The sequence below is a fragment of the Poecilia mexicana genome, unplaced genomic scaffold (assembly GCF_051168715.1).
Source record: "Poecilia mexicana isolate PSO_F unplaced genomic scaffold, ASM5116871v1 scaffold_5, whole genome shotgun sequence".
NCBI lineage: Eukaryota > Metazoa > Chordata > Actinopteri > Cyprinodontiformes > Poeciliidae > Poecilia > Poecilia mexicana.
The window spans coordinates 7,253,343-7,277,544 of NW_028263374.1; the positions used below are offsets into that span (position 1 = coordinate 7,253,343).

General features: G+C 41.6%; 1 long non-coding RNA gene across 1 annotated transcript; it reads right to left on the reverse strand.

The window, feature by feature from the left end:
• Positions 1-1,822: 1,822 nt before the first annotated feature.
• Positions 1,823-23,412, reverse strand: LOC148159614 (uncharacterized). The gene is made up of 3 exons (XR_015762950.1): positions 23,346-23,412; positions 23,166-23,257; positions 1,823-3,242 (listed from the first exon to the last, which is right to left on the reverse strand). It is a non-coding gene; the product is annotated as an uncharacterized LOC148159614 (long non-coding RNA).
• Positions 23,413-24,202: the final 790 nt, after the last annotated feature.

Genomic DNA, 24,202 nt, shown 5'->3' on the forward strand with positions numbered 1-24,202 from the left:
ATCTGGAAGTATATGGCACAGAAAATAAAGGAAAACATTTCCGTTTACACACTTTATTCGATGCCCCCACTGTTGAATGCTCATTGGTTCCTTCCTTCCTTCCTTGGTTGCTTCTTTCCTTCCTTAAGGGAGCGAAGGAAGACGGTAGGTCATCAGTTCATTGCAGGGCAACACATAGACACAATACAAAAATTACAGAGACCAGTTTCTCTAACACTCATGATTTTGGACTGTGGGGAGAACCCAGGGTACCCAGAGAGAACCACGTACACATGACCGGGAACTGACATGTAGGAATAAGATTATAAGAATTCAAACCTTATCAAACACTGCATCTACAAACAGATACGTTTTGTACATCATTATAGTAATTTCTCATTATTTAACAGTCCAGAATGTCTACGTTTTTTGTCGCGTAAGGTTAAAACGATGAATGACGCTTGCTGGGAATTGAGGCGTTAAGTCGGAGGTTCCCATCAGCACTCCCACTCTGGCTGCAAACAGCCTCTCCTTGACGTCGCTGGCAATGGTCAAAACAAGATTCTTTCAAGAGGAGAGCCTCTGCAGCTGCAAGCTCTAAAGCACTAACAGACAATCGGCGGGCTTTGGTTGCCTTGGCGATATATTGCTTTCCACCAAGCCACTGCGATGCTCTAAAATGTGAACAAAGCTAAGGAGAGGCCGGACAATAAAACCTTTCCCTAATACCTCTCCCTCTCCGTCCCCTTTTCCCACAAATGATGCATTCGTTAGACCAAAAAAAAAAAAAAAAAAAGAAAGAACCCCCCCACCCCGATTTAAGATGCATTGACTATTTTTGCTCACAGATTGAGATGCACCAAACATCCTTGCGAGTTTCTGGGGGCTTCTCATGCCTCGTTTGTTATTGGGCTGCATTACTCTTTCTATTAAAGGAGCGTGAGGAGGGCCTGGCATGGGTGTGTGACATGTCTCGTGGACCGGTGTGGTGTGTGTGGATGTTTTTCGTGTGGGGAGCATGTGTGTGTGCGTCCTCTGTATACAGAGCCCATCTGTTTGGTGGCCGGACACAGTCTGGGAAAGTGTGTGCAGGCAAAGAATTCACACACAGCACAAAGGTCCAATTATGAGCACCCACTTGGAGAAGGAAAAGGGGGGAGAAGAGGAGAGTTGAACAAGAGGGGGGATAATAGGGGTTTGTCCATCTCTGGAGGGGGTATGGTGGTTTCCTTGCCTCTCACCTCGCCCTCCTCTGCTACACCCCAACTCCCCCCTTTGCTCCACCACAAACAGATATGCGTCAACACGAGCAGAGCGGGGAAAGAAAACAAGCCCACTCTTTCAGCGACTCGGAAGCCGTTAACGAGGCTTAGAGTTAGCCTAAAAACAGCCGCCGTGTGTAAGAACGCAGAGAGGAAATCTGTAAAGTGAAGTTAATTTACTACAAAGATGCCTTTCCTATGAATTTATTTGCTAGCCAGTCTTTTCTGTGAGTCACTCAAACTTATTTTTGATGTAGTCTGTCACCTGTGGAACAGCTGGCATTGGTCAGTGTTTTTATTTGTTTGGCTGTACATCGATTTAAAATGTTCCCAAACAGTAGCAAGATAGGCAGTGTCGTTTTGGTACATCACATAGGGCATCTGATCAAACTTCTCTTAAAGATGTCCACATGACGTTCTAAAGTTGTCCTTGTTTTGTTCCACTTTATTCGCATTTTTTCTGTCAAATTCCTCCATTAAAGGCAGAGCCAGTCCCTGGCATAGTCTGTATATGCAAACGCTAAGGGCGCCACAAAAAGGAGCAAGGAAAAAACATATTAAAAAACCCCAAAAACAATTCCTCTTAAAACCAGTAGCTAATAATAGGTGGCCATATCCTTCATCAGGTCAGAATGTTTTGAATATTTTCTTCTTACAGATAATTTGTGTTTTGGTGAAACAAATTGGTGGGAATGTCACCCAAAATCCTGCCTAGGGCGCCAAAGTGGCTCAAGCAGGCCCTGCTCAAAAGGGTTTCCTTGTATCATAAAGGGCTGCAGTGAACATTTGAGTCAATTGGGAGAACACTGCAGGGATTCTGGGTAAACTTAACAACAATAGACGTGTCTTGTGAAGTGGACAAACGTAGGTTGGCGTGTCCAGATTTTACTATCAAAGGTCTTCCTTGGTTATTTTGAACTGAGTGGAGACAAAAACCAGTGCAGAGGTCCATTCATGCTTCCCAGAGCTGTATTTAAAATATAAAAAAAACAACAATAATTAAAAACCAACACTTAAAATAAAATCCAGAAAAAATTACAAAATTCCACACAGACTCAACTTGATCACTAGACAGACTTACAACATGTCCTACCAATTAACCCCACTCTGTCTACTCTTACTAAACCATTGTCATTTTGCTAATCAGAAACCACCTTCAAAGAGAAGAAGCCTGGTTGCGAGTGCAACCAGAAGTCTGGTTCCAACTTGCACAGCTGGACTCCATGTGACTTACAAGCAATACTTTGAATTCTGCAGTGAAAATCTGTCATGATGCATCACTCATCACTCATCCAACATAAGCTTTACAGATGCCAGTTTGTGATGTTATTGACCCAAATATTCAACAAGCAGAAATAAAGTTTTTTTTTTTTTTGGTGGTTGTTTGTTTTTTAGGGGGTGGGGGGCTTATGCACTTTTGGGGAAAAAAAACTTTTATTTCCTGACATCCTACAGGGGAAATTCACAGTTCCCGGCCCAGCTGTGTTTTTACTGTCAGTGAATATCAGTGAAAACAACGTTCCGCTCTCTGTATAGTCTGTGGGCTTCTGGCACTTCAACAGCCTCACTTCCAGCCTGTCTTTAATGTAAAGCAGCTGATTAGATTAGCCTGTGACAGGAGAAAGCGACAGCCTCACCGCCAGCGTCATCTTCCTCAGTTTGGGCTCAACTCGTTGCCAGCTTAGCTTTGATCTCCTGTCGCTAACACCGGTAATCACTTCTGGGAAAAAATAAAAAATAGCTTTTTGCTTCTGTTTTATCTCAGCAGAATAAAGTGGACAACTCCACACTTCAGCGTGACACCACACAGTGCTTGTGAGTCCAGACGGTCTTTGATCTCCCCCGTCTGGTTTGTTGTGCCGAGGAGACGTGTAAAAGTCTCAGAGGAGGACTGGGGCTTGGACAGGATGTGGCTCTCTTTTGTTTTGGCTGGGATGGAGTCATCAAAACTAGGCTGTAGATATTTCTTCAGTGTCATGTGTATCTGTAAAAGTTTTAGAGCTTTAAAAAAAAACATAAGTTAGTTCAGATAGCAGGTGATGGGCAAATATTAAATACAGGATGCCAAATATGGATACCTGCTTTAAACAAATGTTGCTAGGTAACTGCCAGAGCCGTCAACACTTTAGATGAATGGAAGAAAAAAAACTTAAAATCGTGAAATATTCACGTTTGTTTTTCAATGTTTTTGCAACTAAGGTGTTAGCAACTATCACACTGAAATAAATCATCTCCGTCAGGGCAGGATTTATGATTCATTTATTTGTTCAAGGTAAGGTAAAGTAATTTGATTTATATAGCACATTTTAAAAAGCAACAAGGTAATTCAAAGTGCTGTACATGAATTAAAAGGAAATACAAACAAAAAATCAAACCACTCATAGTTATTCTAATTCTGAATATTGATCTAAATAGTGCATACTCCACAATTTCTAAGTAGTCTTAACAATGTTGATCCAGAAGTGTCCTCTGGGCTTCTGGTCAAGGACAACCAAACTCAAAATTACATCTAAGAAACAAAGAAATGACTGCCTAAAATTCTTACCCATCAAGCAATTGTAAATAGATTAAAGTAAACTAAAAGTATATTGAAATATATTCAGTATCTATGAATATTTAAATCTGAAAAATAAAAAAACTCCAAAATCTAAGGACAAAGGCAAATAAATAATACTTAAGTAATCTTATGTATCTGAAAAGAGATGCGAAAACCATCAAGGGCTAAAAGTTGTGAGTCATGAGGCTTGATTACAAGTATTAACACACGTTTCAGTGTCTGGTGCTGGTCCCACACAAGCACTAAAGCAGTTTGTTGTTGCCTTTCGGTGAAAGACATTTGTTGTGACAGACATGACAGCACTTGAAAGTCGATACGCACCGTTTAAAGAAGCAAATGTTTTCTCACTGTTTGGCATCAAATCAGATTAAAGGTTTGCTATTTTAGGTTTGGGATGAGCCACTCCAAAATACCGACTGTGCTTGTCTCTTTGTGGCAAACAAATACTTGAGTCAAACATTGTCCACTTGAAAAACCGAGTTGTGCCCAAGCTTTAAGCTCCTAAGACATTGTTCAAATCTTTCCACATAATGTTCTGTCCGAATGATGTTCTGAAAGGAACCGGACTTTTCTGCTGCAGAACTCCCAGACGACATGATCCTTCACAGTCGGGAATGACAAGCTTTCCTCTTTCTCCCTTAAAGGTGACAATGGTCGTTATTGCCATATTCTTTAATATTAGCTTAATCAAACCACAGGACATGTCTAAACAATGATGGTCTTTGTCCCTGAGTGAATTTCAGGTGAAACCCTAATCCCTAACCCTAGCCTTATTCTGATGTAATCTTTGACACTCAGAAAAAGGTTGTCTTCTTGCAAAGCGTTTGTAATTTTAACTGTATATATGGAAAGAAACCACTGATTTTTAGTGAAAATGTAGCAACCTAATCCCTATGCTCTTTACGTCCACACAACAGTAACCATTTTTGATTCTACTATATACGTTTGGTGTTCAGTGAAACCTTTGTTGTTCCCACCAAGTCAGGTTTTTCACCCGTTGCTCTCAGACCTTCGGAGCTGAGAAGGACGAGGTAAAGAGGTCCCATCTGTAGGGTTTTGTCGGGAAGTTAGATAAGCCTGGGCTTTCCCCCCAGGGGAAACACACTCAAACCCCGACGCTGTCCTCTCCTTACTTCCACCCTCTCTTTGTTCTTGGCTCTCCTTCTTATCTGATCGGGCGTGCGCTCGCCTAAATTTGCAATTCTAATGAAAATCAGACACCTGCCCTGCCAACCTTCGCTGCTCTTTGCAGCTCCCTGCCACAAACAACATGAGGAGAAAAGCCCTAGAAGAAAAGGTGCAGAGACGAAAAGTGAGTGAGGTGAAGAGAGTTTTAGAGGGACCCATTCAGAGGAGGGGATATCGCGTTACTGCTGGCCTGATAGGACGGATTGTCAGATGGCCCGGTGAGGCATGGATAATGCAGTCTCTTTCATTCAGGGTTGCTGCGACAGAGATTCTGACACAAAGCGAACGTCTCGTGATGAGAAGTTGGCTGTCAGGCTCTACAGGGTCCCGATCTGCTCCACGGGAGGTCCCAACACCAGGCTGATCTGGATTTCCATCTTCTGTGATGCAACAAGGACAATGGGTTTGACTCAAGGAATATGTATTGGTGCTCCTGGGAGCTTTAGGGTTTAATTTCCTTTGGGTCAATCTTGTGTCAAAAGACACAAAATGAAAATCCTACTACAAGGTAACAGAATAAGTAAGTCAGAACAAGGCTTTACTGTCTTTCCTATTATTGCATACAAGCTGCTGCTCCTCTCCTTCGTACACAGTTGCCAACTATCAAAAACCAGAGAGTAACGGCAGCCCTAAAAGGGGCCTTTAGCAGCCAGCAGACTAAAGAGAAGAAAAAGAAGTAGGTGGAAAAGGAGGGAGGTCATCATGATGCTATCAGTCCATTACAGACCCCCAAGGACAAAAGCAGCTTCTCTCCCTTTCACTCTGCCCTAGTTGTGTTCAATGCCAAGACACTTCCCTGTGCACCTATATCTGGTTCACGGACAAAGATGCCTTGATGCAGGTGTCAGGAGGTGCCGCTCACGTTGGCTCGTCTGTCTGCCGAGCTCAGGCCTTGCTTCGGGTTGCGTTCAGCAACCGAATGAAGCAACGGAGGCCCAACAAAAGACCTTCTTGCAATTTGATGAGGGAAAGGTCATTCTACATTTCAGCTTCACAATTTGGGTGAATTCAGACATCATCCAGGATTTGCACCACAAAGTAGCGGAAACCCTATTTTCAGTTTGTTTCACAAATCTGAAAAGAAAAGCTTAGTGTGCGTTTGTGTTCAGCCGCCTTCATTCCGATACCCTTAAACAGAATCAATTCCAACTAATTGTCATCAGAGATTATCTAATTAACCAGAGTTGCAGCTGCATGTAATTTAATCTGAGTGTCAATCCAGCTGTTCTGTGAAGGCCTCAGAAGTTTGCTGAAGAAGATTAGGGGGGAAAAACAGCATCATGAGGACCAAGCAACACAGCAGATGGATCAGCGATAACGTTGTAGAGAAGTTCAAAACAAGTCTGGGTTACAAAACAATACCTTAAGTTGTGAACGCCTCACAAAGCTCTCTCAATTTATCATCTGGAAGCGGAAAGAAAGACCTAAACTGGTAGGCCTACTGATGAGAGCTTAAATGAAAAAAAATCTATCAAAAGACTTGTGGTAACGGTGACAGAGCTGCAGAGATCAATGGCTCAGGTGGGAGGGTCTATCTATGGGACATCCATTTTGTAAAGACGAACACGTAAAGTTTTAGCCTTTAAAAACCCCAAAGACTTTCAGCTGTATTTATAATGAAAAGTCATCATAATATGTCTTAACTCCAGGTGACTGAACATGTCATACTTTTCAAAAAATGCATGGTCTGTTTTGGAAACGTTCAAAGATTTTTTTGTTTTGCACACCCATGTCATCCTGTGACATTCAGGTATTTTGCCTTGAATACAACCAGCCTGTTAGTTTTTAGTACTTCACTGGGACAAAGCAAAGGGGGCTGCTAATAAAAACTAACACACACCTGTTTCGACCCTTTAAATGCCTTCCCCGGCCCTCGCCTACCCTCCCCTCGGAGCAGCCACTGGATGTACTGGTGCTTAATGTAGACGGGCGAGGACAGTGGTATTGTCACCCATTTAGAGGGTTTTGTGGACACGTGGCTTACCCTTTAGCATGCTTTTTAGGGGCTCTGGGTGAATGCGGGCTGCAGGCCAAAGTGGCAGGTGGTGTGATGGATGTCCTGGCGAGTGCCAAACCAAACACAGAGAGGTGAGGTGAGGTCAGGGTGGGGCAGGCACACTGGTAAAACGGGTATGGGGAAATTAGTATGCCACGGTCCGGCCTTCAAAACAAGAGGCGGACAGAGGTGTGTGTGACCAGCGAGGCGAAGCGGGGGTCACATTCTGCCACGTCATGCCTCGGCCTTTTCGAGAGAGGCCCCAAACGAACAACCTTGGGAAGAAGTTCGCTGTGAAATAATGCAAGGTGACACGAGAAAAGTCAAAGTCAGCTTTAATCCTCCAGTCAAACATAGACCCGGTGTTTGAACAGCAGCCGCCTCTTCACACTTGCGCTTCTGAGACAGCTTTGAAGTCCGGCTCTAAGTCGAAGCAGCGGCGACGAAAGGAAGCAGGAATCAGGTAGAGTTTCATTTGTCTCATGTCCTCTAATGGCCCACCCAATCACAGGGACATGACCATTACACAGAACATGTGCACAGGAAACCTGGAGGTATTGCTGTTACACAACAGAAACTGGATATGCATCGTTTGCTAACCTTGGGTCTCTGCCCTCAATACCCCCTTCACACCGTCATGAGGGCAACGAAGGAAGGGCGGAGAGAATGTGTGAGATCAATGGGATGCAGGACTGAACACCGATGCATCAAAATGCCGGACAGAAACACTTTGAATGTCAATGTTTTCATATGGATCCATGCTGATATGTGTGGGAGAATGCAGGCAAATGGACAAAAACAAAAAAAAAGGCAAAGATTTAAGGAGGTTTGTGGTCACTTTGTGTGAACGCAGGAGCCTGTGGACCTACAGGTAGAACTTTATCATCAAGGCAAAGACATTACCGTGAATTTGTCCAGAAGCAGGACAAGTAGGGATCTTCTATGGATTTGAAAGGCCTAAATATTTTCTGTCAGAGTGTAGTCTGTCTTGTTCTGTCTAGCTGCTGTCAGCATGTTGTCTGGTCTCATAATGTGCCCTGAAAATGAAGGTGAGTTCATGTTGAATCTATAGTTAAGATGGATTTTGAAGTAAGAAAAGAAGCAGTGATTCATCTCCTTTTATTAGAGGGTCTCTTCAGCTTCATTTTGTCATTAGGTTTGTACATTTCCAAGTATTCATGGATGTTAGGTACAATTATGGTCTCCAGCCCCTACGAATATCGGGTGGCCGACTGCTAAATGTCCATTAACAAGGTTTTATATATACATAAATAAGATATGTACTGTATTTTATAATTTCTAGTTCCAAGAATATAATTCTTTTAAATACAAATATTCTTAATTTTTGGTTTTTACCTATATAACCTAAGTTTAAGACTTTTTGTCAAGATTCTCTTGACCAAGCAAAACTTTCTTTACCTCAGACACTGTTCGACTATCCTTCCAGCACTTTACTTACTGAAAAGCATACTAACACATGTATCATTTTAATGCTTCAGCAGCTCCTGTGCTGTTCGGAGCGGCACAGGAGTGTTGAACACGGGCAGAGGAATGTCTGATAGAAGTTCAGAGGTCAGAGGAAAGCATGTCTTGGCAGGAACAGAGGGACATAGCCACCTGGTCATTTGGGTTAATTATAAATGAGGCAGGCTGCAACAGGGGAAGATGAGCTGGACAGCTGTCTCTCCTGAAACACATATAAACAGCAGCACAGCCCATATGGATTGTTCGCTCTGCTGAGCACCGGATCCCGTAGGCCCGTCATGGATGAGAAGTCCTCAGCGGCAACCAGGTGAAACTGGGGAAAAGTTCACCGGCACAGCGGCCAAAGTTTTCCACGTCTCGTCTTTTAGTTTTCCTTTTAAGAGGAAAAACAAGTTGACTTGTGTTTATTTGCACAAGGTTGCACTTGAAACAGAGAAGTTACAGATTTCAATGCGAAAATGCTTATGATTCACACTTGTAACACGTCAGTTATTTCCCTTGTCTCAACTAGCTTTTCTCGATCCGCGGTAATGTGTAACTAGGTACAGTGTGACAATATTTTCATCGCATTAATTAGACCAAAATCATAAAGTAATAAGCAATTCAGCACCTATTTGGAAAAATGCTCTATAGCAACAAGGTAGACAACAGAACAGAGAAGTGTTGCATCATTTTTTTTTAGAAATATGTACCTTGAATTCAGTTGTGCAATTTATTGAACATACAATATTTGTTTAATCATGAACCTAAAAGGCTCTCAGGTGATGGAAATGAAATTACACACAAGTGAATGAAACGCAGTACTGCGTTTCATTCAGAGTTATCAGAGTAAAGAGGGTATAGTACAAATGCACACTTTCAAATTTCAAAATTTTTGGTAAACAAATTATATGTGTGTGTTTACTTTTACCTTAAGAATTATGGGTAACACTTTATTTGAAGGGGTGTGAATAAGACTGACATGATAATGTCATAAACAAGATATAACACCTGACATAAATATGAAGGAGTCTTCATGAATGTTTGACTAATAATGACACTTTTAATGTAACGTTAAACTAAAAGTTGCATTAAAAGTCCATTAAAAGTGTCAATTTTGCATTATTCAGTAAATAATGAATTTCTTAAAGAAAAATTTCATTACAACCGTCAACTTTGCATTAAAAGTGTCATTATTTACCAAATGACACTTTATGACGACAGTCATAAGCATTCATGCAGACTCCTTCATGTTGCTGACCGGTGCATTACGACATGCTTTATTGGGACTGAGCCTCTATTGGGACTGTAGATGCTAACGGCACGTTAGATTAGCTTGGTTGACTATAAATATGACCATCTGTATGAATATATCATGGTTGTTCTTCTTTATGCACCTTCGTTTTGAGGTCACTTACTTCTGAGATGGGTTTGAACCACAACTCCAGCTTCAACATGACCGATAGATTGGATTAACCACAGATTGTCATTAAATCATTCAAAATCCAAATCACACACCCAGTTAGTTTGTGGAAACATCCTCAAGCCACATAGCAACGGAAAGGAGATCTCAGGGGAGGACAGAAATGGAAAATTAAAAAAAAAAAATCTAAGTGACAAGAGCAGATGACTAAGAGCGAAGGTGAAAAGTGGCAAAGTGATGGATAGGAAGAAGTGTTAAAGAGACAGTAAGAGAGTGAGGAATATCAAGATGACAATCAGGCGAGAAATGGAGACGGGGCGCTCATTTGCCGAAGAGACCGATACCCACCATATGTCATCCTTACAGGTTATGAAACTGGACACACGTCGGATTCTGACTGTCGTTTATATTCAGCACCTGTGGTTTCACTTGATTGTATTTCACCGGTTGGGTGTTCATGGTGGTAAAACGATAAGGCCGATTATTTTTTGCTGATTTTGTGCATAAAGTAATGCACAGCTCAAGACTTTGGACGGCCACTGAAACATTACACTGTGGTTACAGCCAATAGCAAAGCTGCATGAAAAATGCCTTGGCCTTCGCTGCCAGATGCTCCACCAGAGATCTAGAAAGCAGACAGATTGTTGAACTCGAGCTTTTGTGGGGGTATTGTACTGAAAAAAAGAAAAAAAAAAGTGCTGACTGTGAAGGAACAGTCGGAGCTTCACTCCAATGAAAAAAAAAAAGAGAGAGAGAACACCAGTGTTTGCAAGTGTCCAGTCACTGGAAAAGCCATTGCAGTATAAAGTGGAGGAGTAATCCTGGCAAGGTCTGTTTTTTGACTCAGGAAGCCCATAAGAATCCAAGCCTGGGTTGAATGCCTCCCCTGACACCCATAGCTGAGATAGCAAAGCCAGCAATAGAGCAACTGTCTCTGAAAAAAAACAAAACAAAAAAAAAACAAAAACACACACCCACACTAGGCCTGTCTCTGCTGGGTGTAATAAGCCCTGGCGCTCACTTGTTTTCATTGCAGCAATAGAGTCGTGATGAAATCTTTATGATGAAAACAAGAGTTTGCATGATTGCGTGACTTTACAGCGTGTACGCCTGTAAAAGTTGCTAAGCTGTGCAAGTTCCAAATCCCGTCTGAATGAGGGACGGACGGACGGGGGCTTCTCCTCCCAGGGACAAATCACATTAGCGCGACGCTCCTTCTCCAAATGCGAACGTCAGACCCTGAATGATAAATGAACGGCATTGTCATGAAAAGCCAGGAATGGTCCATTAGGATCAGGATGCCTTACCCAAATGACGGTTGTCAGTGCAACATCCTTAGCTTTTCATTTCAGATTAAAGAATGGAAATCTGCCACATATCAAAAACGCCAAGTCGCATCTTCCCATGTGGCAAGCGTCTCTGAAAAACGACAATGTCACCTGTCACTTATGGCCACCGATCAGGCACTGGAGAGGTCAGACTCGATGGAGAGTACTAAGCTATTCAGGAAAATGTCGAGGCCTTGCTCTTGCCCTTGCGCTTTGTGATTAAAATCCTGTCGACAAAGCGTAGACGTTAGCCAGAAACACGACTGACTGAAGGGAGTCACTGTGTTCCCGCTGCTCCCATTTGACGTTTATTCGAATAATGCAAAAGAGGAGTCACTGAAAGCTTCATGGATTCAGTGCGGGTAGATGAAAAACAATCTTTTTTTTTTTTGTTGCTGCAGCTCAGTGAAATGATGCTTCATTTCTCCAGAAAACAAATAAAAAAAAGCAATTATTTTATGTTAATCTGCATGCTTTTAGTATGTGAAATCTGGTAACACACCTCTGTATTTCACCACAACCCAGTGAAATACAGAGGTGGCAGAATGCTGCCAGAGTGACAAAGAAAATGCAATTCTTAAAAGGAAAATAAAATTGATGCTTATTTTACAGATGCAGAGTGGCATCTGCAGATTTGTTGGCACCCCTAAAAAGACTATCGGTATTTCCTTACAGTCATAAATCGCTCAGTTTTAAACATGACTCTGATAAAATTTTGAGTTTTTTTTAGGGGTGCCAGCTGATATTCTTCTCTCGAAAGCACCACAGATCCCTCTACTCGAGAATAAGAAGGAAACTGGGCAACGATGGCATTCATGGGACAGTTTTGAGGTTAAGCTAAAAGAACACGAAGAGCCGCCTCACAGTTCTCAAAACACCCAAACTATTTTGACTGATGAAACAGAAATCTGTGTGAAACTAATAAAACATTTCAGCTAAAGAACATCACACTGACAGTCAGACATGGAGGTGGTGGCCGCTTTACTGATTTTGATCCTGAATTGTTAAAAAGTTAAGTAAAGATTTTGGAGAGACCTATAGAAATCAAACGGGTCCTTTGTGACTGAAACTGCTCCAACATGCCTGAATTAAGCCAGTTCCACAGAGCAGAGTGGGTCATAACCTCTTCACCGTGAAGGTGAAGGCTTGATGTAGTTAGGTTCAGGGGGCAATTATTTTTTTCACACAGGGCGTCTGTGTTTTGGGTAGCTTTTTTCCTTTAATCCTCCCGCGATCTTAAGAGATGGGGTCATTTAGAGTCCACGAGTTTTTTCACTCTTTGTCAGCGTGGTGGGGTCGCACTGACCTCACGTGCGCTTTTATGATTTTTTATTTTAAACACTTTTGTATGTACCCAGGCTGTGTTGACTAAGCTACAAATTAGAATTTTTATATTTTTTTACCTTCTCTTCAAGGAGAAGAGTCAAACAAATCAAAAGAGATCAGCTGCAAGTCAAACCCAGCTGTTGCCGGGGGCTGGCGGACACGGCGCACCGATTTGGGTGGAGCAAGGCAGCTAAACGTCCAGCTCAGGGAGGTGGGAGGGCGTCTGAGCGAGGTGGGTGTGGGACAGCAGAAAAGCAATACAGGGGATGGAAAAAAAAAATCAGACTGGAGTGTTGGGTGAGGGATTGAGTGATGCTTGGCCGAGGCCTGAGGAAGTATCACATGCAACTCCCTTCATGCGAGAAGGTTACCCCGGGCCGAGGCAGCCTCCTGGACCGCAGGCCTCAGGAAATGCTGACAGATACACATACACAGGGAAACACTCATGCACAATGACGCAGAGATACTGAAAGATGAAGACAGGCATGAAAAGCAATTTCTCAGCGTAAAGTCCCCCTCTGCAAACACACAGACACACACTCATTGATTAATCCATCCTGGCTAGCACAAACACAGTAGCCAGACGTCCGTTTCCACGGCCGAGTGTTGAAATTCAAACTAAGCCTAACGTCTCACAATTTGTTCAATATCGTAGTGCTCTTCACAGGCCTGAGCTGAAACAGTTATGAAGGATTCGTATAAGGATGTAAAACACAGGCTTTAGCCTCAACTTGTAGAAAGTATTGGAGATAAATCAGATTCTGCATGGTTGCATTTGTAATAAGACTCCCAAAACTGAGTGTTTTCTAAAAGTAAACCCTTGAACCTTTTCACATTTTGTCACATTGCAAACAGGCATCACTTCAGTCAGACTGCATCGATGTTCCGATCATCACTGTATCTTCCCAGAATGTCACTTGCACGTTTCACCATGTGGATGGCGTGATCATGGTGGTTAGCTTCTCCCTGTACACAGCATTTGCAAGCCAGCCGCAGCAATCAGTTTTAGTTTTACATGTTACATGGCGAATGGCAGACTTTCATATTGACATAATAGTGTTTTCTTTCAAAAACTGACTTCTTGTCACTCTTCCACCAAAGCCAGATTTGTGAAGAGCTTGGCTGCTAGCTTGCATGTAAACAGGATGTTTTACCTGACCTGTGGATAACGGTGATAAAGCTAGGAATACTGCTGTATAAGCCAAGCTTGGGTGAGATCAAACCCCATGCAGGTCGTCTCTGTTTACTAGTTAAAGAATTATAAGGGCAATTGGTTGGACTGGATTAAAGGGCGCATTCACACCAGTCCTGTTTAGTCTACTTTAATCATATTGTCTAGAAAGTCTGGTTAATTTGGTGAAGTGTGAATGTGCAATCAAACTCTGATGCAGACCAAAAAAGTGACTTCTAGCCTACCCACAACTCTAGATTGAAGGGAACTACAGCACAAGGCTTTCTGGGTAAATACAACCAAAACAAACCAGTATGTCTAGCGCTAAAGAGAGAAATGACTCCTGGTCTTTCACCAAAGACAAAAGAGAAATCCTGCAACTGCTGAAATCTATCGCTACTCCATTTTTGTTAACATTTCACGAAGAAGAAACTTCTTCTTCAGTGTCTTCTTCAGAGGTTTCCGTGTTGTTTTTGTCTTTAGTTCATGATGCAGCGCCGCCACAGGCGAGGGGGGCGGGGACAGGTTTTTCAAAGGGTTTGTATTTTATTGACAGTGCAGAGTGAAAGTGAACCGCAGCAGCTGAACATGTAAACAAATGTTGCAATTTTCATTCCCGGACTATCAGGTGTGAAAACACTCCAAATTCGGAGCGTCAGAGGAAAACGGGACCGAACACAAACACGCATCACAGCTTTCAAGGTTTTATTTAAAAAGAAAAACAACTGAAAGCTGTTTTACTTCCATGTCATATTTGGTCAACCACAGAAAAAATGCAACAGAAGTTGGTGATTGTAACATAAAACACAAGCATGCCCAAGAAGTACGAGTATGCAAAGCACCGTAAGTATTTCCCAAATCTGCATGTCTGATACGGCTTGGCCTGTGTATTCATTTCAGAGCAGCCTCAGTCAAATATTAGCTCACTGTGAGCGTACAGATTCTCCATTTCCTCTTGAACAAAGTGTCCAATCAGCAGGTGGTGTTGTGTCTATTGTCATCTGAGCGAGATTTGAGCACAGATAGCCGTCCTTCTCTATTCCACGCGGAGCTGGCCCGACACCCGTGACTGACGGCTCAGCTCTCAATAATTCATCCGGCACTGAGTGTCTGAAGGTCAGGAGATCATCAGCTTGGGCTCGAGAGCTGAGGAGAGGTGGCACTGTCATCAAATATTTATTGACCTGCTGTACTCCCAATACACTCTCAAAATACACAGTCCCCCCAGCCCCATACACACACACACACACGCACACACACACACACACACACACACACACACACACACACCCGCTAAACACAGCACAGACTCACAGCGAGCAGCTTCGGTGGGACTGACACCGCTTGATGACGTGTGAAGATCGCTGGCGCGGGAGGTGGGAGTTTATGTGGGTATTTTTGTGTTGTTTTACCTTGGGAGCATGTGGATTATGAGCCACTCAGCAGATGAGACAAAGTACAAACAGACATATAACTGTGGCAGACAAAATGAATACAAGAGGAGCAAAAAGAGTGAAACTACAAAATGTTGACAGAGAACAATGTCATGAAATATGTTTAATAATACCGATTACAATCACATTTCCTTTTGTCAAAAACACCAAAGTTTGCATTCAAGGGTTGAAAAGTACAGCTACTACAAACAATAGTACTACCACTACTACTACTTCTAGTAATCATAGTAGAAGTGGTACTAGTGGCAGCACTGTTGTCTCGCAGCAAGTAGGTTCTGGGTTCAAGTCCCAGTCTGGGCTGGTTCTGCATGGAGTTTGCACGTTCTCCCTGTGCGTGTGTCAAAAACATGACTGTCAGGCTAAATAGTCTCTCTAAGTTGTTCTTGTGCATGAGTGAGCACTTGATTTTATATCCTGTGTTATACAGTGACTGCCTATAAAAATATTCACCCCACTGGATGTTTTACCCTGTTTATTTATTTATTTTACAAATCAGTGACGATTAACAAAATGAAACTTTTCTTTTTTGACTAAATAAAAACAGTGTCAAAAAACCCTTAAATGTCAATGTGAAAACTGATTTCTACTAAATAATCACATTTGAATAAAGCTATTTAACCTAAAATAGATGACTGCATAAATATTCGACCCTTGTAAAGTGACTGACCTGACTCAACGGAGGTCCAGCCAAGTGGTGCTTGTAAGGTGAGGTGAGGTAATTTCACCTCACCTTACAAGCACCACGTCTGTGTTGGTTGGATTTTTTTCCCCCAAACGTCAGCCACAGACAGCTTTGAAAGTGAAAAACAGATTCTTAATGGGTTGCTTGCTTCTGAAATACACTTTCAAACTTTTACTTTTCTTTCTGGCACCAGAAACAAAACCAGAAATGAACTATGAATCTGTATTCCTCAAGCATTAAGCATGTTAGGTGGGGAACTGCAGTATTTGTGCTTACACACAGTTCAACTCAGTAATTAGCTCCACCAATAGTAACTAAAAGAAGGTAAAAATTCTGCCCATCCCAAGAGTCAAGAAAGTGTTAAATCTGTACATGGTGTCATCATCGCTAGTAAGTGTCTGGCAAGAATTAGCAAAGAAAATCAAAATGGAAACAGCAATCTCAGATTTCTCTGTCTCGTACATTGCACCAGTGACATATCAGTCAAGTCTTTGATACTGAGAGCTTAACAAACATCCAGCCTATCTTAACTGCAAAGAAAAAAAATATCTAATTTTCAGCTTTCAGCAAAGAGCTGTTAATGTGAAATATTTTTAGAGCACAAGAACCTCCATATGTGGACATGTCTGCACAGCCGAGCCCAGCAGCTGTAAAGACGCCAGCGGAGCTGATGACCTAATACTGGTCCTGTTTCATCATGATTACTCCTGAAAGGACACACACACACACACACACACACACTTATATCCGAACTCCAGCCAAGGCATTACACTCCACCGAGTCCCAGGTTTCAGGCAGGTGCTGCCGTTGTTTGTTGGAGCATTTTGGCAGTACAGTCTTGGATCGCAGCACTGCAGCGCATCTGAATCTGCTTGATACGGGCCGTTACGTGCTTTAAGTGGTATGCTGCAAGCCTGACTCACAGGCCCAACGTTTCCACTGTAGAGTTACTCAATCCGAAAGAGGAGTCGAAAGATGTTTTATTGCCCTTGCGGAGTTGAGAGAGCATTGTTTTCTTCATTGGCTCACAGCCCCTTGCCAAAGTGTTCATATATCTCGAACGTTATTGCGTTTTGTCACAGTACAACCACACATTTTTTTATGTATTTTTATGGGATAGAGCAAGATGGTGAACTGGAATCTAAATTATCATGTTTTTTTTTTTGTTTTTGTTTTTTGCAAGGGCATTTGATTTGTAAGAATTTAACTTTGGAAGTCACCAAATTAGTCAGGAGACTAAGTAACTAAAAAAAAACTGTGTGGCGCTGTCGAAGCACTTTGTGACAGTAACCTCTGTCACACAGTGTGATGGCAGACTACACGAGTTGTTGCTGTGGCGCAGTCAGACAGATCCGACAGACACATCAGTGCATCAATTACAGCACATCAGGCTACGGTTGTTAATGTGCTCATTATTGGAGTCAGCTGGTGGAAAGGGCAAGAGAAGGATGAGGAAAAGCAGAGTAGGACCTTTGATGTCAGGAGAAAAAGAGGAAAAAAACAACTGACGTTGGTCACACAAAGAGTGAGGCTAGAGGACTTTCAGACACTTGTTGATATTTGTTGCAAGTCCCAAGCAAATAAAAAAAAAAAGTGCAATGGAAACATTTTCATGCATCACACAAGTCATGTGCTCAAACGCTGGATGTCACTGGAGGAAAAGACGAAGAAGATGGTAGGAGGATGATTACACATGATTGTTTGTCTTTTAATAACTTATTGTCATCAACAAAATTACTCACGTGGGATTTTAATTGCATTTTTTGTTAAACGGAAACACCGCGAAATTTTCTACACTAGCAGAACATCGACAAAGCTTTGCACACATTTGTAATGGGAAACGCAGGCAAGTGACAGGAATTTCTTCTAAATCGTTGCTGGTGATCAGCAGGTGTGATCCAACCGTTCCTGAAAAAGCAGAAATCCGAAAGACGTGATGGATGTGCGGCTAAACGTTTCGGAGATGAGCTCTGTGGATCTTTTTTTTTTGGCATGCAGCAGGTTGAGGTAAATGTCTCCATAAAGCTGTTAGCGACACAGCCCCTTCTGATGAGTTGTTTTGTTAAAATGTTCAGATTTGCACGGCGCCGTGAAAAGAAGTGTGACGTAGGTTAGAAAAATACTGACACAACATGAATGGGTTTGATTTCTGTTTTCATTTGAATATGCTGAAACTGTTCCAAGACCATATCTTCTTTCAGTCTCACAGAACCGAATGCAATTTTTTTTCTTTTGTTGCATTCAGGTGTCCATAACAAATATCTGTGCGTGTTGAGAGGATTGGTTGAAGATAAGAGAATTTAGGTTGGAGCTTCGTGGGGGTGAAGGAGCCACAGGTGTTAAACAGCTAAGCGCTTTAGCTGCTTCAGGGTGGAGGGGGAGGAGATGTCACTGAACCAGGAAGGCGTTTCAAACGGCCCCTCTCTGCAGGGCAGCTCAAAGCCCCTGAGGTCAGAGGTCAAAGCAAGCAGCAATGAAAGCTATTTGTTGGATCGTAAGGGCTCAACAGGTGAGCCTGGGGTAGCGGGGATGAGAGGGGACCTGGTTACTCAAAACATCTCACCCGGCGAGGTTAAGAAACAACCCCGTCGGCTCAGGATGAGGAATGTCCACATCACACGTCCCACTCACTCACCACACACGTCACAACATCCCCTGTTCGCTCTTACTCCATCCAGCGTCAACGGCGCCGTTTGCTTTGTAGCCAAAAAGACGGAAGGATAACAGCGGCCACCATTGGTGCACGGCTCACGGCTTGTTTTTGTTTGCATGTCACAGGGTCACGTTTTTGTTTTCCTTCTCTTTTTCGTCTCTCAGGGCCGAGGTAACACCTGTGCTCTGCGACCAGCGGCTCCGGACTGAGGTGTTTTGTTCGAGAACCCGGCTTGTGCAATTTGCTCACTCTTTTGCAATCGGATTTTTGTCCTCCACACTTTAAGTCTATTCAACAACCTGTGTGGCATTTTTTTTTTCTATGGAGACGCCACAGCTCCTCTTGATAGCCTTTGGTACAGTCCCGTAATTTAATGACTATTTTTTAATAGCTAGCTCATTTTGAGTTATGGCCTTGTCTGGGGAAGAGCAGAACAAAAGAAACACAGAAATATTTTAGCAAACATAACACAGAACCGAAAATGTGAAATGAGGACCAGCATCGTCTGAATTAAAAGCAGTCTTTGTCTGAAAATGTATCCAATAAACCCGTTCTTCATAAAAAAAAGTACATTTTTCTTTTATTATTCCTTAAAAACACTGAAAATATTTTCTAATAATTAGGATTTTATTCATTTATTGTGAAGACTGATTGCCTTGTAATTTTTCCTAGGCACCATAAGTCTACAAAGTTTGATCGTCTATTAGGTAACCATTAATTTTTTGTTTTTTTGGCATCTTGACAAAAATTATGCAATTAATCAATGACATGTATGTATCACATATAATTCTAAGGAATTAGACCAAATATTACCCGAGCATCTCGGTGATGACGTGACAATAAAGTCTCTTAATTCCATGTTGAGCTATGCAGAAGCTCAGTCTGCACTCATGAATATATGCAGACAGAGCACACATTGATGATCCTCGGAGAGGCTACCGTCCTACTTTGTGGTAATGTGCGTGCACACATCGATGTTACGTCACATACTGCTTACTCAGCAGATTTCTTGTAAATACGTCCTTCCTGTTACTGTAAGTTTTATTTAATTTATTTTATACCTCGCTTTCATTAAGCTGCTGTATTACGTCATGTTTTTAGTTTACATGACAGCAGCTTGTAAATATATTTATAAATGGCTTTAGTTTGCCATCTGCAATGTCGTTACTATAAACAAGTCATTGTTTGGTGATTAATCAGGACAAAATACGTTGCTTTGTGGCCATTTGTTCTCTATACTTTAAAATATTTTAGTTTAATTACACTTTATTATTAAACTTTGCTAAATAGATGTTGGTAGCGATGCTATGTAGGACTGAAGCTGTGTAATAGCCATGTAACATTAGTGTACATGAATCATATCCTATCATTCCAGGTGCACAGTGATCTGCACAGTTCGGTGGACACATTGTAGCTGCGCTGCATTTAATAAAGTCTGTCATACAGCGTATTAATGCGCAAAAAAGAGTTACGGTGATCTGTAATTGTCTGTTTTTAATTTAATTCCAATAAAACCCTGTTTCCCCTGTCTGATACTGTTTTATTCTTACAAACTCCGCTGTATTTAAAATAATTTTAAAAGGTAAGATATTCTAATAAAAGCATTAGTGAATACATCTATAGCTTTTCATTTTAAACGGGTAATATATTGTGGCTTTGTTGTATATATAAATTTTTCCAATGCTAAGCTAAGCATAACTCCTAAGCTTCCACTTCAGTCCTGTCACTCAAATAATGTTATCCAATGTATTGAACATTAACACAACCCGCTATAGTTTTCTGTTTGTAAACATGATGGTAGCAGTTTGGGATGCATAGCACTGACAGATAAATTTACCGTGTTTCCCCGAAAGTAAGACAGTGTCTTACTTTCTTTTTATCCCCAAAAGCCCCACCATGTCTTACTTTCGGGGTATGTCTTATATTGGAAAAAAATTGTCGAATTTTTTGTTTTAACCATAAAATTAACGGCAGTGACAAGTGCAGGGGACGGCGCGGTGACGTATGGAGAGGGGGACGGTGCGGACGTGGGCAGGAGGCGGCGCACAGCTAGATGAGAGGTGTTTCCCTGAAAAGTAAGACATACGTATGTCTTACTTTCGGGGTACGGCTTATATTAGCCGACCCCCCTGAAACCCCCGATACGTCTTACAATCGGGGGTGTCTTACTATCGGGGAAACACGGTAGCTATCTATCCGTGCTACGGCAGGAAAATCTGACGAGGTAGCACTGATAGTCAGAACGTCGGTCCTCACTCGGAGGGCGGTCCTGACTCGGAACATGGTCCTGCCTCCTCCGAGTGGCCAAAACTCAGAGGCCAAACTAAGACTGGTCCAAACTCAACATTTGTTCCACTCTTAGAGGGTTCCTGAGTCTGAGCATCGTCTAAATTATCTCCACAACAGAAAGCATGTTGAATGTTCTTCCATGCCTTTCTGAGACAGTCTTGTGGAAGATTAATTTTCCTAGGATGTGCCAGGGTCCTTTTGAAACACTGTATAACCTTGTAAATAACTATTGGGTTGTCACTTTTCATCATCTTAAACAGTAATTCTCTAACTAAATCATCTTTGCCTGAGAGAAGTTGAAAGATATCTCCGCAGAGTTTTCTTTCCATCTTGTCAAAAAAGATAAAATCTATGTCCTTTACTTCTTCCCAGAGTTTAGTAGCAAGCTTTTTCTGGACATGTATGGTGTGCTTCATTTTGTAAACAGCATATCTAGGTCTATGACTGGACTTATAAATCAATCGCCAAAGAATTTTTTCTACCATATTTCTTATTTCCTCTTCGGTTCCACGTTTGAAACCCATCTCTTTCGCGTCCCTCAAAAATCGTCCAGGGTCCATGCCTACCTGAGTATAATCCTCACTCAGGCAGTTTTCATCTGAGTACAAGTCCTCACTAGGAAAAAAAGTCTTTCTGATTTTTTGTTTTGTAGATGTAAACATTTTCTCCAGGTGATGTTTGAATTTTTCCACAATAACTTAATGTCCTCCTGGGTAATCAAGAAGTCCAATTAAATGCAGTCCAGAAGCAAAGTGGAAAGCATCTCTGGTGAGGCTTTGGAAAATCAGTTCCCTCAGCTCTTCTGACACCTCTGATAGAAAATCCACATTTAATTCTCCTGTTTCTCTCAAAAGTAAGATCAAAACTTCATGGTGTTCTTCCAAAATATTTCTCTGACAAGATGCAGAGTTGGTCTGTCTGCAGATTTTTCAATCACTTTCCAAAGAAGTTCGCTGAGAAAGTTTGTTTCTTGTAATCCGGGGTTGTTTGACCAGGATGGACTTTGTTGGTGAACCTTTTTTTCATGTTTTTCCAAAAAAAAAAGTGAGCTGTGAGCTTTCGTTACTCATCTGTGTTGAGCTGAGCTAAAATGTACAAATGATTTCTGTGTGAACTGACCGGAGAATTAACTGATCAGTTGGTGATGTCATGGACTCTATGACATCACAAAGTCATCCTTAGCAGGGCCTCATGACACAGACATCATTTAAAGTCATGCTGAAGACATCATTGTCAGCAGCATGGCAACTGTTGCTAGGGGTAATAATAGCACAGTCAGCATGAAAACAATAGACTCTGTGGGCAGTAAATACATTATTCCCACAAGTCTGAACAGGAAATGATCTGGACAGCTTCGCCAGAACAGGGGGGCTAGGGAACCATTGGCCCCTCCACTTTACCGCCCGACCCATTTTTATTTGTTATTTGGGTTCTATCTCCTCCCAGGCATAGCAGGGCAAGTCTCAATGGGACCGCTACATCCAACCAGTTACTCAACAAATCCACTGGTTTAACCCAGAAGGGTTTGACCGATTTGCAGTCTCATATTCAGTGCATCGGCTTATTTTGATGGGGGCAAAATGAATCGTAGAAACAACAAAAAGAGTCGAAGCAATAATAATATTACTCAAATAAAAGAAAAAGGTACAGTGCTGTGAAGCTACTCTAATAAGTACTTTTTTCCCCCAAAAAAAAGTTACTCAAGGGAATGTAACCAGATCTACCCAATTTTGAACATAGGCAACATCATCAGTAGCCTACAGGCTACTTGTTAACAAGCTCGAGGTGCTGTGTTGTTATCAGCTAGTAATCTTTTAGCTAACATTAGCTGCATCCAACAGCATTTGAACTCAGTCGGTTAGTTTGGTTGAAAAACTGTGCAAAGTTCTTTGCGTTGTTTGAGCTGGTTTGTTGCCATAAATCTAATATCACATTTTATTTTCAGCCCCTTAATTCTATTTACAACTTAAATTGCTGACAGCCTATCTCATAATATAAAAAGCTTGAAAACGTATTATTAGAAAAACAAATAACAGTGAAACTTACAAATGTCCAGAAAGAGAAATAGGAAACACTCCATGAAAGACGCAAACAGGCTGCAGACAATCAAAAACCTTTCATCTCAGAAGACACCCAATGTACAGAAAGTAGCACATCCTAAAAGACATGCTTCATAGATTTGACAAGATTATATATTTTATTAAAAATAATGTCATGTTTTCATTCAGGGAAAGTGGAATATGGTCATACTTAGCTTGAAATCATAAGCTGGTGAGTAAATTAATCTACATAATGTGTTTCATTTGGTGAATTGAGTTACTGAAATTAATGTGCTTTTCACAAATATTTTAATTCATTTAGTATGACTGTATCAGACAGATGTTTTTAATTACCTTCACTGCTACGTTTTGTAGACTGCTGCCTTTTTACAGTTCACAGATTCAAGTTATTCGTCTCGTCACAGCCCGACTCTGATTCTGCAACACTAGTTTCCACAAACATGAAAACAAATGTCATTTTGCAAAATTGTTTAAAATGTGGAAACGTGGAAGTCAGTCGTCAGTAATCAACACCTGCGACGAAGTTGGAGCAATAAACACAGCCATCTGTTCCAACAAGTTCACCGAGGAAAAAAAAAGACCGGCCGGTACTGGCTGCAAGGAAGCTTTTTAACGCCAGAACCAGGTGTGACTCAATCAGCCTGATTAGCTTTCCGCCTTGCTCCCTGTAAAACATAAGAAGACAACAAAGACAGAGACAACTAGTGGCCTGGAGGGGTCATCGCAACGAAGCGTTTGATTTTCTGTTCATGGATTTATTTATTTTTTTTCATAGAGTCCATTCAGAATATTTGGAAGAAAATCCATCTTGTGAAGCTGAAATACCTTTGCTTAGTTCTACTTGACTCACTATTGTCTTCAGTTTGCAAGGCAGCCAATACAGGACTCCCATTTATATTCCTTTGCTCTGACTGGCTGTATTTTCAAGAGCGGAGATAAGAAAGACTGTGGGTGTTAACTTTTTCCGTAGTTTTAAAATGTTTTCCACTATGGATAATATTGCGTATTAAGATATATTTGGTGGATGAACTTTTAGAATAGGCAGTTATGTTATAAGGATTTTTGTTTTTAGAGGGGTTGTCAAGTTATTTGGGGCCAAACAACAATTTTTTAAAGGTTTTGCAAAGACTAACTTCTTCAACTAGTTGAGTATCCTTTTTAGAACAGACATTTGATCGTCCCCTGAGCAGACTACACAGTGAAATCTATTCTGTGGATCGGTTTAATAACAAGCACGAAGTTCTGGACCAGAGCTGAACACGACAAGGCAGAAGATGAATCATCAGAGGGGGGCTAAGACTGTTTGAAAGCTGTAAAAACAAGGCAGCACACATAACATCTGTTGAGTGTGTTTGAGTGAGAAAAAAAAA